Raw genomic sequence first — 17,006 nt, 5'->3', positions numbered from 1 at the left:
AGATGTTAAATTATCTTAAAATTAAAAATAAAATTGCCTTGATATTTTATCATAACAATATTTATTAAATATGTTTAAAAACTGTTTTAGTTAAACTTTAAGCTTAAAACTAAAGCTTAAATTTAAACTAAAGCTTTAAGTTAAAGCTTTAGTTTAAATTTTTAAACTAAACTTTATTAGCAGGATATTTATGGAATATACTTAACAATCATCTTTATATTCCATTTAAGCTACAAAAATATTTTGAATATGCACAATATTTATAAATAAGTATAATTTTGAAATAATGAATTTTTACTTTAAATAAATTCTCAAATTTAAAATGTATTTCTTAGAAATTTTATTTCTATTTAATAAATATTTCTAGACTTATAACCAATGTTTAATCAATAAATAATTTAACTGTGATAAACTGAAAAAATAATGATAAATTTATATTTAAATCAAAATTTATTCAAGAATATCTGTATAAATGTTTTACAAATAACTTATATATTGTATAAAAACTATATCAAGAACTTTTATTTTTATATTATAATATTTTCTAACAAGAACATTTATCTTGATTGATGTGTACAAATAATCCATAGTTATTTGCACACATCAATCAAAATATTGATATGTTTTTGAAAGTAAAATATTAAAGGATTTATTTATTTAAATATATATCAAGAAATATGAAATATATATAATATAAATATACAAAATATTACTATTTATACTATTGGAATTTAAAATCCAATATGTATGCTTCATCAATTAAAATTTTATTTGAATTTTAATGTAATTGAAGATGTTTTCTAAAATACATAATACTTATACAAACATTTTAGAAAATGCATTTATTTGAAGTCAACAAATTAGCAGTTTTTCAAGCACACTATAACATATTCAGAGTTTGCAATACTTACTCTCGCATGTGAGTATTGTTTACTTATCTGAATTCTAGGAAACTAAATAAATCATGTGTAAATAACAGTATATAAATATTTTAATGTTAATAGTAATAGGCAGACTAGTAAACTTTGAAATATTTATAACAATATTAGTTGGTTCATGCTATTAAATATTAGTAATCAATTTATAAATAAATAAATTATAATTATTATAAGATTAATGAGTATTTTGAAAGGAATAGAAGTCTTACATAAACTAAACTTACACTATGCAAATAACCATTATTTTAGAGATAATGTTTATGTTATGTTATGTTAAAGTTTATGTTATAGTATCAATAACAAATCAAATAAAGAATTAATTAATATGATCATTTTTTTAATGATTGTTTTGTTATAAATTCATAATAGGTTCATTATATTTAAAGATTATGTCTTGAGACAATAAAAAAATATCAAAATGTATTCAAAATATATTCAAATATAATCTTGGAATGTAAAATTTTATGATTTTTAGATTTTTTAAGATAAGATATGCGTAAATAAATTTATACATTTTGAATCAAAAGGTTTGCATTACAGACAGATTATAACTACAAAAATATCAAAATTTAAAATTAAAATTAATATAAAAGCAGAATTTTTTTGTTTGTTAGAATTATTAAAAGATTAAATGCTTCTGTATTCAGATTAAACATATGGTTCTGGTATAGAAAAGTGTGAGGATATTTCAAAATTATATTTACTGCAAATGCTGGTCATTTACTTAATTAATTACAGTATTATTTTTTATTGCTTAATCGCAGTCATCAAACAGACTTTATAGTTGTTTGATGATGATTAAACATTCACAAAAAGCTGTTAATTTATCCAGTGTTTTAATTATTGGCATTTATTTTTTAAACACATTTTGAATTTAAATCCTATTGTATATGCACTATTCAGAAAAGCATAGACCTGGTGTGTCAAACTCATTTAAACAACACGCCATTAATGCAACTGGTAAGATTCACATGGGCCACATCACATTTACAAATTTTCTTAAAATTATAATTTGAAGTGAGAATGCAGGAATACTCATAGATAGGGCAATTAAAACACATTATGTACAGGGTGGGCCAAAAGTCACTTTAAAAGTAAAAAAGTTATTTCATTTTTAAATGGTAATTATTTTATAAGTTTCTTTTTAACATTATAATGTACACATCTTGGAGATTTTTTGGCCTAAACATAAAATATAACATCTTTTAAATGACCCCCATTTTCCTCTTCACAAAGGCGAGCTCTTTCTATGGTAAAGTGACTTTGGCCCACCCTGTAGTTCAGTGAATTCAATTCAACAATATATAATTGCTATAGTTTTGCTTTTATTTAAACATTTATTTTATTTTATATACATATTTATAAAACTAAAATTAATTGTTTTTATCAAAAACTTGCCAGCGCTTTCTTCCTCCTACTAGTTTTCCAATATCTGGATTCGAAGACTGAGAACAAACGATCATCATTATGGCAGATAGATGATTATCAGTTAATCTTGATCTGTAAGCTGTTTTATTTAATTTTATACATGAAAATAATTGTTCACATAAGTATGTACTTCGAAAAAAGCATAAAATTTGTGCAGCAAACTGTTTAATTTCCGGGTATTTTTCACTTAAATAGGAATATATTTCGGGAGTTTCTACTTCTCAATATTTGTCTTCTAAAACCGAATCATTCTGGAAATCAATTAATTCCAGTTGTATTGAAGTCGGTGCTTTTTTAACTTCAAAAAAGAAAGGTCCAATGAAAAAAGAAAAAACATTTACATGCTTTTCTTTGTAACATAATGTTCTGTATTTCACTTTATTCCAGATTATCTTAGCTGCAGGCCACGAAAAATCACATCAGGGGCTGCATGTGGCCCGCGGCCACCAGTTTGACACCCCTGGCCTAAACGATATAATAGGAATTAATGTTGGAAGACAGAATGTAAACAATATCAAATATGCAGACAATATGATGATGATAACCAGAAAAAAATTGAAATTAAGAAAAGCTCTGAAAAATAGAAATAGAATATCCCATAAAAATAAATATTAAGAAAACAAAGTAATGATTTATAATAAAAAAGAGAGAGACTATCACTTTGATGTAGGAGAAAGAATATCAGTGATTGATTTCTTCAACTACCAGAAGCATGGTCATCAATGAGGAGGAAACCGCCTTGCTGAGGTCAAGAGAAGAATTACACTTGTGGAGAGACTTTCTGGAAATGCAAAGAATTTCTCCCAATACAGCAGTTAAAATACAGAATTCCAAAATGTATGGACAGTCATACTATATGCACGACAGACTTGGACATGGAATAAAGAAATTCAGAGGAGAATAAATGCATTGGACAGCTGATGTTTTAGACACTGACTAAAGATTAAATGGCCGACAGAGTTATCAATAAAGAAATCTAGAGAAGAGCTAGAGAAAGAACAAAGAAATGGAGATATGCCGGACATTTGAGAGACTCATCAGGGGATTATTTGATTTTACTCCTGCTTGGATACTTCAGAACATACAAGAAAATGGATAGATCTAGAAGAATGTGGACAGAAGACCTCAAGAACTGGAGTGGCACAATCATATGACTAACAAGGAAGCCCAAGATCATAGTGGATGGAGTTCATGATTATTAACTTTTGTCTCGGAGATGGCACTTATCGATTGATTGCTCCATTTCTTGATTGATTTCTCCATTCTCACTAGCATAGATCAGATTGTCATTATGTAAAGGGCGTCAAGAGGAGATTATTTCTGGGTTCAGAGAAAACCTGGGGGCATAGTGATTCCTATTCTTATAAAATTAATGCTATTTTTACTAATAAAAAGTAAAATCTTTAAGATTGCTATTTATTAATAATTTTATTTGTTTAAAAAAATACGGAAAAAAATGGCTAAAAGGGCCAGTTTTACTTTAAGGTTCCATATAAGCTCTGGATAGTCCTGATTATATATAATTTATTTGATTAGCTTACATTAGAATTATTTAAACTTTTATTACAAATTAGCTTTTACTTTAAGATATACTTATAAATGTAAGATAATACTTTTAAGAAAAATATTGATGATCAATATTTCTGCTAAAAATACATTTGTGTATCTATTATAGCAGTAATAAAATATTTTAAGGGTAATTATTATTTTGAGAAAGTAATTTTTTAATTATTATAAATTCTGTTCTTTGACAGACAGTGTCCAGACTATTGTTGTTATATTAGACATAGTTACCAAATATTTTAATTTTCGAATGAAACTTTGGGCTCTATAGGCCTATTTAATTAATAATTAACTAATTATTTTATATTAATTATACATATGTATATATTTCTGCAGTATATAAAATTGGAACGAAATACATTAAGTTGTTAATTGGAACTTAATTATATATTACAGGAAATGGATGTAGAATATTAATTATAACGAAATTGCTTTCAAAGCTTCGGAAATAAATTACGTTTATAAAAGCTATTTCTTATAAATAAAATATTTTTATATAATTAATCTTCAATGTTATTTTTAGATTAATGGAAACATACTGTCATGAAAGTAAAAAAAAACTAACGTGTTTTAAGATAATTTTGGCAATAAATTCAAACATTAAAAGCTCCATTTTCAAGCTGTTGTTGGAGTCCGCAGCATATGAGATTCTCCTGTTTTTATGAAGAATTCAGGTTCGAATTAGATCCGGATTTTAGGAATTTTTTTGTTGATAGTGGCTTCATTTCCTATTTTTTATCCACGATACAAAATGATGAAAAGATTGGTATATAATCGTTGTGCATTAATGTCTCGTGTAACAAATCAAGTCTATTTTCAAGACGAGTCTTGTATTCATTTGTAATTTATTCCGTTTAAAAGTAAGCCATTTGGCAGCTGAAATATGAATCCAGAATCCGCTCTCATTAGTAGTAGTATATTCTTTTTAATTAAATATTTCAGTTTTTAGATTTCTTAAAATTAAACTTTAATCTTTTGATATTTTCTTGTTGAATCGAGAATGAGTTTTGAACTAATTAAATATGACGTAAATGAACGTTTAAATCCTGATAAGCACTAGAGAATGCAGATGATACAATGTTCATTAGTAATAAAAATCAAAGTAACTTTTACATATCTAAAGAAATGCGATGAAAATAATAATGAGATCGTTCGCTTCACACAACTGATGTCTTGTCTTAGAATTCTGTGGAAGGTATTGAATGGAGCAAATTGCAGAAAGTATCTAGAAACAGATCGTAAAATAATAATTAGCAAATGTGGCGGTGTTTTAATTCAAAATGCAATTAAATTAATAAAGGAGAAAGCATACGTAGTTAAATTTAGCAACTTTCAGATTTTTCGACTCTATTAAATTGAATAAAAAATGTAATTGTGAAGACAAATCACTTACAGAGTAATTGGGAAAAAGTTATAATATTTTAATATACTGTATATATACGCAAAATATTGAAAAATCATATGTAATATGTATAGTAAATTAACCTTGCTATGGTCCGTTGAGAATTCAATTCTCCATATTGAATCACCGGAGAGTGAATTTAGGCGAATTGAATTTATAATAATCCTTACACTAAAAAGGATTTTTAGTTTAAGGATATAAGTTTTATCGTTTTAAAAAAAATGCATTAAATTTTGAACGTAAATAATATATATTTAAATAAATAAATACTTGATTTGTTGGTGGAGGCATCAGCACAGTTTTATCAATTGAAGACTGGTCATTGAAACACATTTTGTGAGTTATTAATTTAAAAATTAATGAACCTTTAAGAGCCCTTGACAAGATTCAAATAGATGAAATATATTGAAAATGGTACTGATGATATCTGCGAGATTATATTGTATAGTAGAAAATATAGTAGACTATAAATGTATTTGAATATGAAAGATTAGAAGTGTGCAGATATGTTGACGTGTTCGTGTAAAATCCAATATTTTTGTCTTTTGTATATAAATATACTGTACACAGGTTTATATTATTATGCCATTTATTTCAAATTGTATCGATTTGAACAAAATATAATTTTTCTTTTAAAATTGCATATTTTTATGTTAAAAATTGGCACGCTATTTCATTCTAGAGTATCAATATTTTAAGATTTTGCATTCAACTGTATAACATTTATTCTTTGTTCTATGTTTTTTAAGTTTCATGAAGCAAAGTAATTACTGTTTTATTAAATCATTTTCTAAAATAAGTATAATTCATTGTTATATAAAATAGGAAATTTGATGTATTCTAGAGAAGTTTTTCAACCGCTGGTCCGCAGAAAAATATTAGTATTTGATCATACTAAAGCTGGCGCAGTCGATTACGGATGACATTTAAATATTAATCTAGACTTATTATACGTGCATAACTATAAATAAGCATAATTCATAGTCGCATATAATTACTTGGTATATGTAAAATTATCCGTAATTTTACTGGTCCGCGATGAGAAAAAGTTTGAAAAACTTGTTCTAAAAAGTAGAAATTAATTTGTGACTAATTAAATCAAATTATCAAAAGTCCTTCATTGGTATTCTTTAATCAAGGACATATGTGCATGGGGTGCTTATTGCGGTGCAGTTCCCTTCATACCAAAGCAATCGGTTTTCTTACTTTAAAATGAAAATAAATAACGCATTTCGCATGACTTTAATTAGGCGAGATTAGATAACTAAGATAATTTTAAGGTAATTGAGTAACATTCTCTGAAAAACGACAGGATCCCGGAATCTGCTTTGAGCAGCATTCATATTCTCAAAATCCTGGACACGTTACTGATTTTAATAAAATGTTAACAACACAAATTACAATTACTAGAATTTCATTATTATCCATTGACATAAAATTCCAGATAGGATTAATTTAAGCTTATAGACATAAAGTACAATATTTTTATGTTGTAGATTACTTATCACTTCTCGATGAGTTATTCTACATTTGATTTTGGGCAATCAGTGTAAATAGACTAAATAACTGGTCTTTTTGTATGAATAAAAAGACCAGACCTGTTATGAAATCAAATAGTATAAACAATGATGATAACTATTGCTTTATGTAGTTGTAAAGTAGAAATCATCTTGTGGAAAAACAATATAATATGAAATATTTATGAGTTGTGATATCTCTATGCATAAACACAGAGAGCATACAATACATTTTGAAAGGAATTCTATGGAAAGATTCGTAATGATTTTAACGAAGATTATATTGACAAAGGATATAGAACAGTGATTGATAATCCTGAATAGCAACAATAAAATTTCAATTTTTCGAAGATTACTTTGGAAAAAAGAATTGAAATTTCATTGTAGCTATTCAGATTAGGTAATAAATATTTTAAAATTTTTTAATAGAAACTATATATTAAAATATAACGCATTAAGGGAAGGGATGCTTGCAGGAAGTAACGTATTTCATTGTCTCCGTCATTTTATGAAAAAATAAAAACGTTTCTATATTTGAAAAGAAATAACTAATTTACACTATGATAGAGAAAAACTTGAAAATTTTTAACAAAGATGCGTGTTTTATTGTATTTTTTAAATATATTCAAGAATATGTTTTTTGCGACGTTATCAGAAAATACATTTCTTCTGTGAAATACACTCGTCAGAACAGAAAAACTTCTTTACATTTGATTTTACTTTACTTTTGTAGCTTGGATAAAACTGCGTATACATTTTATTCGTATTTTAAAGTATAAATAATCTTATCATTTGTTACATTATCGAATACACAAAAATATAATTTGAAATATTTTAAGTAAAATATAAAGAATTCACTAGTGTATTAGCAGATTACTATTTAAATATAAGTTAAAACTTTGGTTTTTTTTTTTTTTTTTGAATGATTAAATAATAATGAAATCACTTGCGCTGTATTTATGATAATTCATAATTAACTTTCGCATTAAATTAAACATTTAATTGTAATCTTTGAATTTACGAATCGAGAATAATTCGAAAGTGAATATTTAAAATATCTCTTGTGGTTCAAAAATTACAATGATATAATGTATTATGTTTGAATAATAATATTTTAACGACAAAATAATTTGGCAAAATGTTTTCTATTTATCAAACAATTTACAAAAGAGTTGAATAAGTGAATGCTCGGAATAGATTATAGAAACAAGATGTAGAAAAGACCTTTAGACATGGGCCAGTCATTGTTAACTATTGTTAGACACGTTAAAGTCACGGTTTGAATCTATGCAGAATGGACTAAACGGTTTTTAAAGAATAAATCTCTTTTTTACAATTGATTCTTAACAGCTTCAAAGAAAGTTTTTTAAAAAATATTTTTAACAAATAGGAAGCATCTCTACTACAATTTTAAAAATGTTACCTTCTGATATCATAATTACAGAACTGAAGACATCTTTACTACTAAAACCATCACCGAATAGAGATATTTTTATTATAATTGTTTTGCAATGATCGATAACAATTTGACATTGAATAAACTTATGTTCAGATATCTTCATATATTAACTAAAGGAAGAATAATTAACTATCATTAAAGTTTGAATGATTGAAAAGGTGTTAGAATAAGATTATTTATTTGAATATAAAATATATTAGATATGCCAATATATACAGAAAATATCCTAAATGAATTTGTAAGTCCTTTCAATGCTTATTTAAATTTACAGCATTCAAAATTACTTTTACAGATTTAGAATAATTTTAAAATCTAGCAACGAGTTGCGTAACTTTCCTGACGAGATTTTATTTTAAAATAATATTTGTATTACTAATCAAAATAAATAACAAAATTAAATGTGGCGCCATCTCTTAAGAGATTTTGTTATAAACGTTTCAAATTTAGATGAAATTTTCATACACGCGTGTACAACATGATTTTTATTTAATTATTTTAGGTTTTTATATTTGAATTTGTTATAAATTTAACAATAAGCTGTGAAATAGTTTAATCTACTATAAAGTCATCTTTTGTTCTTTATGAGTTTTTTTAAATTAATAAATAAATTTAATTAAATACATTCCACTGATTTTATATTATCTTTATTATTGAGATCTTAAATATTAATTTAATTTATTATTCGTGTTTAAAATGATTTAATTTATATAAAATAATGATTTCGATGTAAATCTAACCTTTGATACTTGACTGAATTATTATTTTTTGTTAAGAACATATCACGTAAAAATTAACGATTTTTCTTTACAGATTTTTCCCCTCTCTCTGGAATCCCCAACAGTTTTTAGTGCTTTAATTTTTGTTGCATATTTAAGTAAGCTTCTTTTTCATTTTAGCTCAACGATAGTTGCATATGTTGCTGATATAAAACTGATCAATAATGGTTACAGTGTAATTTGAAGCCATCTATTTGGAATCACATTCTGTAGAGTGTCGCTCTGTTTTCCTACGTGTGTTTTTTTTCCTACAGAATGTAGCTATGTAGTAGCTGTGCTTTCCATTATCCCAGAACACTCCCAAACCGACTTTCTTTATTGATGATTTTCCTATTTCATTTGTCGAATCTGGGAATAATGTTCAACTCAAGTTTCTTATTAAAAAATTATGAAGGTTCTTTTAATCCAATGTGGAATATTGTGGCGATTTTATAAGTAGATTTCGTATAAACCTGTTTTTCGTTCTCACAAACTTTCAATCATTCATACAATATTGTTTACCCCTCTTCTCTGCTTAATCAGATAGTAAAGGAAGTTGATAAGGTTTATTTATTGTTAAACAGATTTGTTAAATGACATTTTATAAACTCGTAAAAGTGCACCTTTTAAGCGTTTTATTTATATTGATAGATTATTGTTTATTTAATAGTTTTTAGTTACCTTTTACCGCCAAATGCAATGGGCCTTCTAGTCCCAGCCCGCAATACTCCAATATTATGTTTACATATTCAAAGATGTCTCTCAATGTTTTTTTTTTTTTTTTTTATTTGAGTCATGTCATCAATGAACGAACTGGAGGGATTACTACATTCCACTTTGTCTTATTTTAAACAAATGTGTAAAAAAATTCTGTATAATTATTAATTGTGTTTGTATTTTATTCTTTGTTGTTTTTCTAATATTTTTATCTTGGATTTAATGTATAATGGTTTAAGTCTAGCTTTGGTTAAAAATTAATCTTACATATTATTAATTGTTATTATAAAAAATATATAATAAGGATTAAAATAATGATTTTAGAATACAGTATTTTATTCTTAAATTGTTAAATAATTAAGTTTATATGTAGTTAAGCATAAATATATTTTCACTTAAAAACAAACATCAATTTTTATAATAATCAATATATATCGTATTTTAAAAGAATGTGAAAAAAATAAAATTAATATTAATGATTTTAACAGAAGGGAAATTCTATTTTATAAATCACTGTAATGTGCTTGTTAAATTAATTCATTAATTTTAAAGAGCCATAATGAATATTAAAAATTATAATTAATAACTTAAAAGGTAAGCTTGATGTAAACGCACAAATTATAAACAAAATGTATCATTTAGTGTAAAATAAATTAATTTAAATTTAGAAATTTTATACGGTCGTTCGTTACGAAAATAAAAATACCTGACCGTTTTTAAAACATGATATTATTTTAAAAAGTTTTCAAATATAAATTTAAAAAGAGCTATTTTTCTTAAATTTGTAACGAAAAAAATTACTTCGTTATGAATTTAAAAATAAACTTGTTTTTTTGTGATTTGAATTGACTTGTCAATTCTTTCAAACAGATTTTAAAAGGCATATTATTAAGAAAAGATAGAAAAAAAAAGGCCGCTAAACAACACAAAATTACATAGGAATACTCAAATCTGAAATAAAAATTATTTTTTAGAATTATTTATTCGGTACACCGATATAAAATATGTATTGTAGCCATGTAACAACCTATATTATATCATAGTGAAGAATAAAATATTGCCATGTTTTTTGAATGAACCATTAAAAATTTTATACCAAAAATATTCTCTGCAGATATTTTGTTATAATGTAATTAAAGTATCATATATTTTTTAAAACTAATAAAATTATTATATAGATATTATTATTATTATTAATATCTTAACTTGCAATTACACGTTGTGCAGTCGAAAATCAATATCGGAAAATTGAATAAATGAATATTTATAATAGACATTCCGTATTCTTAGATATGGATCTACAAGTCAGTCTGGTTAAGTCGATAAAATATGATATACAGTAGTAATAATGAGGAATATCTAAGATGCCTCGTGATCTTTGAATATATAATTGGCGTGAATATATTTGACTTTTGAACCTATCTACTGTAATGATCAATATATTTGTTTTAATCAGTAAGTTTCAATTACAAGAATTTAATTCCTTTAAAAGAAAACAAATCCTTTTTATTGAATTATTTAAAACTTTATTAGATTTATCGATTTCATATACAAAAAATCATCAAAACATTAAAATAATAGTTAAATATATTATGGTATGTGTCAGATAACGTTAGACTGTGGGTCAATAACGTCAGGCATACTCTAACGTAGCGTTACACGTAGAACGACATGTAAGAACGACCAAAAATCAAACAACAGACCGAGAATATATATTCACATTCTTTATACGACAGAATAGCTCATTGTATATTCGGAAAAATTGCCAATAAAATACGAAATAATACTTCTACAGCTATTTTTAATATCCCTGTCAGTACATGATCCTTTCCGCTCTAACATTTTTTCATCTTCAATGTTGGATTCAACTACTGTACATCTAAAATAGAATGTGTACATAATATAATTCAAATCAAATATAAAAAATTATTATATAATTAACTTATAAATAGATATTAAATATTATAATTTATAATGGCGTTACAGAAAAAAATAAGTAAATCGAAGAAAATAAGCAATTAAAGAATTTTCTGAAAAGATAATAAGTTTAAAAATTTAATAAAAATATATGAATTTATCCATCTAATATAATAACGTTTTATATTATCGTTAATTAATGTAAATAAAATTAATTATACAAAATATGCGATTTAAACTTTTTAGGTACGATAAGATCATTTAAGGTATAAAAGCACAGAAATTTTGAATTATATATGTACTTAATATAACAATAACAGATAAATAAGTAAATTATAATATATAGGAATATATTATAATTTACTAATATATATGTTACAGTCAAAACCCGTTTTCAATTAGAACGCGTTTTAACTAGTTGAAACTAGTTTATACTGGATGTCTGTTAAAACCCGTTTTGTCTAGTTAAAACTAGTTTTAACTCAAATTCATTTTTGACTAGCAGTAAATTCTAGTTTAGTTTAGATAGTTTCTTAGTCTAGTTTTAGGTACTACTGCTGTACAGTACCTGTTTTGATTTTAGATAAAAGTAGTTTTAACTTTTAACATTAGTTAAAACTAATTTTAGCTACATAAATATGTTTGGGGAAAATAAATAAAGTTATGTATAGTGATTCGGGGGAAGATGCCTAACATTTTGCTTATGAAGGAAATTATAGCGATATTTTGGGTTTTGGAGGCCTCTAACGAAAATATCATATTCTCGAGCATGTTTTTCAAATAAAACTTTGGAGTATATGAAAAATAACTGTATATTGTGTTTGCAATGACGACTTTTTTACTGTCTGGCATTTTAGGCATCTCACCCCAAGTATCCGGGTGAGATGCCAAATGCCATTAGGATAAGATAAAAAATATAATTACATAAAATTATTTTTCGAATATCTTAACCAAATTTAATTTATTGCATATGTAGTACAAAGTACTTCGTAGTAAGTATAACAGCACAGTATAAGTATTGTTAAGTTTCCGCCCGTTGTAACGTGCTCTTTAAGAAAGCTTTTTTCAGTCCAAAAACCATTTTGAGAAGTCTTTATATAATTTCTATGCATATCCTGCAATAAAACGAGAAAACAAAAATTTATTAAAAATAGGCATATTGGAATTCAATTAACAAAAAATAGGCATGTTACCCCATGAAAAATGTGGCATCTTTCCCAATTGTCAGGGTAAGATGCCTAGTGGAGTCGCGTGTTCTAGCATGTCCGATCGGGATCGGCGGTAGCTCACAATGGAAACTTTAGAACCTTAACTACATCACACATGAATTGTTGTTCGCAATTTTTCATAAATTCTATTTTAACTTTTAGTTTTAAAATGATTCTATAAACATTTCAGAACAAAAACTTCGTTATCATCTTGCTTTTATTCTTCTCAGATGTAGAAAATGAGGTAACGGTAGCCAACTACAGGTTTCCGCACTCAGTATTGGCCCAACGATTTCATCATACAAATACATGACAATATCTGACGTCACCGTTTGAATATATCAAAAAGTAGGCATCTTTTCCCGCTTATCATCTTACCTCGAATCACTCTATATGTTGCAGTCAAAACCAGTTTTTAGTTAGGATGCGTTTTAACTAGTTGAAACTAGTTTATACTGGACGTCTTTGTTAAAACCCGTTTTGTCTAGTTAAAACGCGTTCTAACTAAAAACGGGTTTTGACTGTAACATATATATATATATATATGTATTAGTAAATTAATAAGTTAATATATATATTATAATTTATAAATATATAAGCAGGAACATTATTAAAATACAGGGACATATATAGCCTAGTATATATAGTGATAAAAAATACTTGCAAGTCTAACTTTTTACTTTATAGTTTTGAGAGCGTTTAATTATCTTTTGGGAAAGGTCAAAAATACAAAAAATACCCGATAACAGGAATGTACGATTCTTTATATATTGAACCAATACAAGATAATAAGACTACAACAAAAAGGTATTATATGTTGAATGAAAAAAAGAACGTACTGCTAATAATCTTCAATATTTTTAGGAAATATTTCATTAAGAACTCTGCCATTCTTACAGAAGTTTCATAATTTTTTAAAAATTATTAATTAACTGTAAAATGACCTACGAGAAATAATCTTATGAATCTTTGAGACGAGAGCCTAGAAATTCCTGTTTTTATTACGTTAATAAATTTTTGTCCAGGTTATGTATGAATATTTTGCAAAACATAAATTATACCAGCATTTTATTATTTTAAATTTATAGTTGTTATTTACATACTAATTAAAACTGTAATTTGTCTTATTCTAGTTAAAATATAATTCCCAAAGTTTAGCAACGATTTATTTTATTTTTATTTAAGCTTATACCTAATTAATCTGATACAGTTCATAATTATATTTGATTATATTTAATTGTTCACTTCGAATATATTATTTGTTTCACTTGACTCAATATGAGTTTTATATTTCGTTTGAATATTTCGATGATGGATGCGTTATAAGCGCGTAAACTTTGACAAATAAAGTTCTTTTTGTGGTCTTCTTTACCTTTTTTGCAACAAAATATATGGAAAGAATTCTGAATATTCTTGAATTTGAGAATTTTAAAAAATTCCACTCATTTTTAATTCTACGAGAACATATCCATGCTCGTAAATGTTCAAAATTGCAATAATTCTGAAAAATTTTGATGTTTTTTATTCTGAGCATTCATTTTTTATTCTCAACGTTACTAGCACTAGAAACTTCAATATAGTTTTTTCCAGATCCGAATGATCAGATTTATTTTAAGGTTATGATTCTATTCTTCTTTTCCTTTTTTTTTAAGACAAAATTTGGAAATTTTATGTAGCCATTTAAAGTCTAGTTGACTTTCTCTAATCCGAGTCAGAAAAATACTTTCTTAACATATCGTATTTTACTCTATTTTATAATATTTATAAATGTTTTCTAATTTCAATTTAGTCTACGATCTTTTCTATACTGTGCGTGAATAATTGTATAATGTGGAAATGTATAGTAATGTAAAAGGAATTACGTTTTGTCTTCAATTATATAGAATATGTTTTGAACGAAAGCTCTGAATATTTAATTGAATAAAAATTTAGAATTCTAACTTTGTCAAATAAATACTTTATTATTATTATATATTTTCAGGAAAAATTGATAAGATAGGATTCTTATTAAATAGAAATTTTTCATTTTTCTAATGTAGCCTGTAATAATGTTACGTCTACAGATTTTATTTTTATTATTATTTTAGTGGCTTTAATAAAGTAGAAGGAGGATGTTATTTTGAAGAAACTTATACTTTATAACATATATTTGTTATCTTATCTATTAGATTATTCACCGTTGACAAGCATTCATTCTTGTTTACTATTAATATAAATGATATCTTATAGATTTAATATATAAATTTTAAGAATTTGCAGTAGTCACATTTACTTTCCTTGAATTAACAATTTTTATTTTGTAAAAGTAAAAGGAATTTAAAAGAAAAAAATGGAATTTTTGAAACCATTAAAAACTCCCTTTTTTTAAAAAAAAGTCGAATAAACTGTAACAAAGTCACGTTTTCTGTTTGCGGAAAAAAATTAACATTAAGTATGATTATAATACAAAGGTTAAGAACACTTTATATAGGATAAAAAGGTCTTGACTACAATACATTAAATCTTTTAAGAATAGTTTTACACGTCGTATTATTCTGAGGAAACTTTATTATTATTTTGTAAATATTAGTTTTATACGATTAAATTATGACGTGGACTAATTTTATTTATTCCATGTTAAAATATACATTTATATTCATTGTACGATTTGAAAAATTTCTAGTGTGGATGATTACTCGGATTTATGTACGGCAGGTTTACAATAGTATTCTATTTTAATCATTCATTTTGTTTAACTACACTAAGCTATACAACATTTTGATCAAAAAGAAGTACAATTAAATTTTGTAAGAGGGTAAAGAAGTTATCACCGGTTGAAATACTTCTATTAGTGCAGTGCCGGAATATGAAAGGTAGAAGGAAAAAGATCTTCTTGATCACTTCAAATAGTGCCCTGCCTATACTAAAGATCATTCGGGAGATGGGAAATTATATCTATTCAGATAAAGGAATAACTAATGACACTGTTCCATAAACAGTTAAACTGTAAACTGCTATAAAACATGAATATTTTTTTTTTAAATTTTTTTTACATTTTGTATTATTCTGTCAGTGTTTCCCAGGGGAATAAAATGCCTAGTGACCCGAGTGGTTAAGCATGTATACAGAATACTATCAGAAAAACGATGATGACTGGGATATGGCAAAGATCTTGATAACTGAAGTTGGGCTCAAGCCAAATAACATTCCGTTGATAGAATCCCGTAGAATCCCTTCGATATAACGTAGAGTAGTTTATTTTGTGAACGTCTAAGTGCTTTTTCTACATATTTTATAAGCGATATCTTTCTATTCCATTCTGATAAATATACTTATTTACTATTTTCACAAGTATTTCCACGCCTGTTCTGGACTGCTCTCAGCTTTTTTCAACATTCATGCCTTAAATAATAATACTTCAACCCTTTTTTAGTGCTTAACCTTTTTCAAATATTTTCAATCCATTTTCTTCCTTTATTCTCTAGCCATTTATTTCCCTTCAAGCTTTCAGATTTGATAATCCTGAGAACGGATCAATCCACTGCGTGCTCCTCAATATCCAATCGCATCAATGACAGTACAAAGCAGCAATTCTCAATAAGTTACGAATAAAGCTGACAATTTCTACGATTATTAAATATTCATAATAAACATTATTCTTCGCTATTTTTATATCTTATTAACAAAATTTGACTAAATATATATAATGTATACTTCTGGTGAGCGTAAAAACGTCAGAGAAATTTTTATATTGCTTTCAGTTTTGAATTTATTTTTAGTAATGTTTATTTCTTTTAATTCTAGTATATATTTTCTTATTGCAAATTTTGGAAAAGAGAAGAGAAATATATATCATTTTTAGTGTTGTATGTTAAACTTACGCTGAATAAATTAAAGAATTTCAACAATAAATATTTATAGATGAAAAAAAGCGAGCATTTTAGTAATTTATAACAATATTAGATTGAATTATTATTATTAATGTAAACATAATAATTTTTTAAGTTTAGTGTACAAAATTTTATTTTAATTTAAAATTTATAATTATTTTTTAAATTCTTTCCGCAGGATAAGAGGGCCTTTTTTCTATGCCAGTCCCATAATTAGGGCAATCAGGTCGTCT

At 25.6% G+C, this 17,006-nt stretch overlaps 2 protein-coding genes across 2 annotated transcripts in view; one reads left to right on the top strand and one right to left on the bottom strand.

The window, feature by feature from the left end:
- Nucleotides 1-17,006, bottom strand: part of LOC136978699 (protein FAM50 homolog) — a 335,477-nt gene that overhangs the window by 69,874 nt on the left and 248,597 nt on the right. The window lies entirely within an intron of this gene.
- PolA2 (DNA polymerase alpha subunit B) overlaps nt 1-17,006 on the top strand; it is an 83,323-nt gene that overhangs the window by 49,022 nt on the left and 17,295 nt on the right. The gene's annotated exons all lie outside the window — the stretch shown is intronic.

Source organism: Centruroides vittatus, unplaced genomic scaffold (assembly GCF_030686945.1).
Source record: "Centruroides vittatus isolate TY-2023 unplaced genomic scaffold, ASM3068694v2 contig_549, whole genome shotgun sequence".
Taxonomy (NCBI): Eukaryota; Metazoa; Arthropoda; class Arachnida; order Scorpiones; family Buthidae; genus Centruroides; species Centruroides vittatus.
Note: the sequence above shows the minus strand (reverse complement) of the source record. Positions and strands in the feature narration are given on the sequence as shown.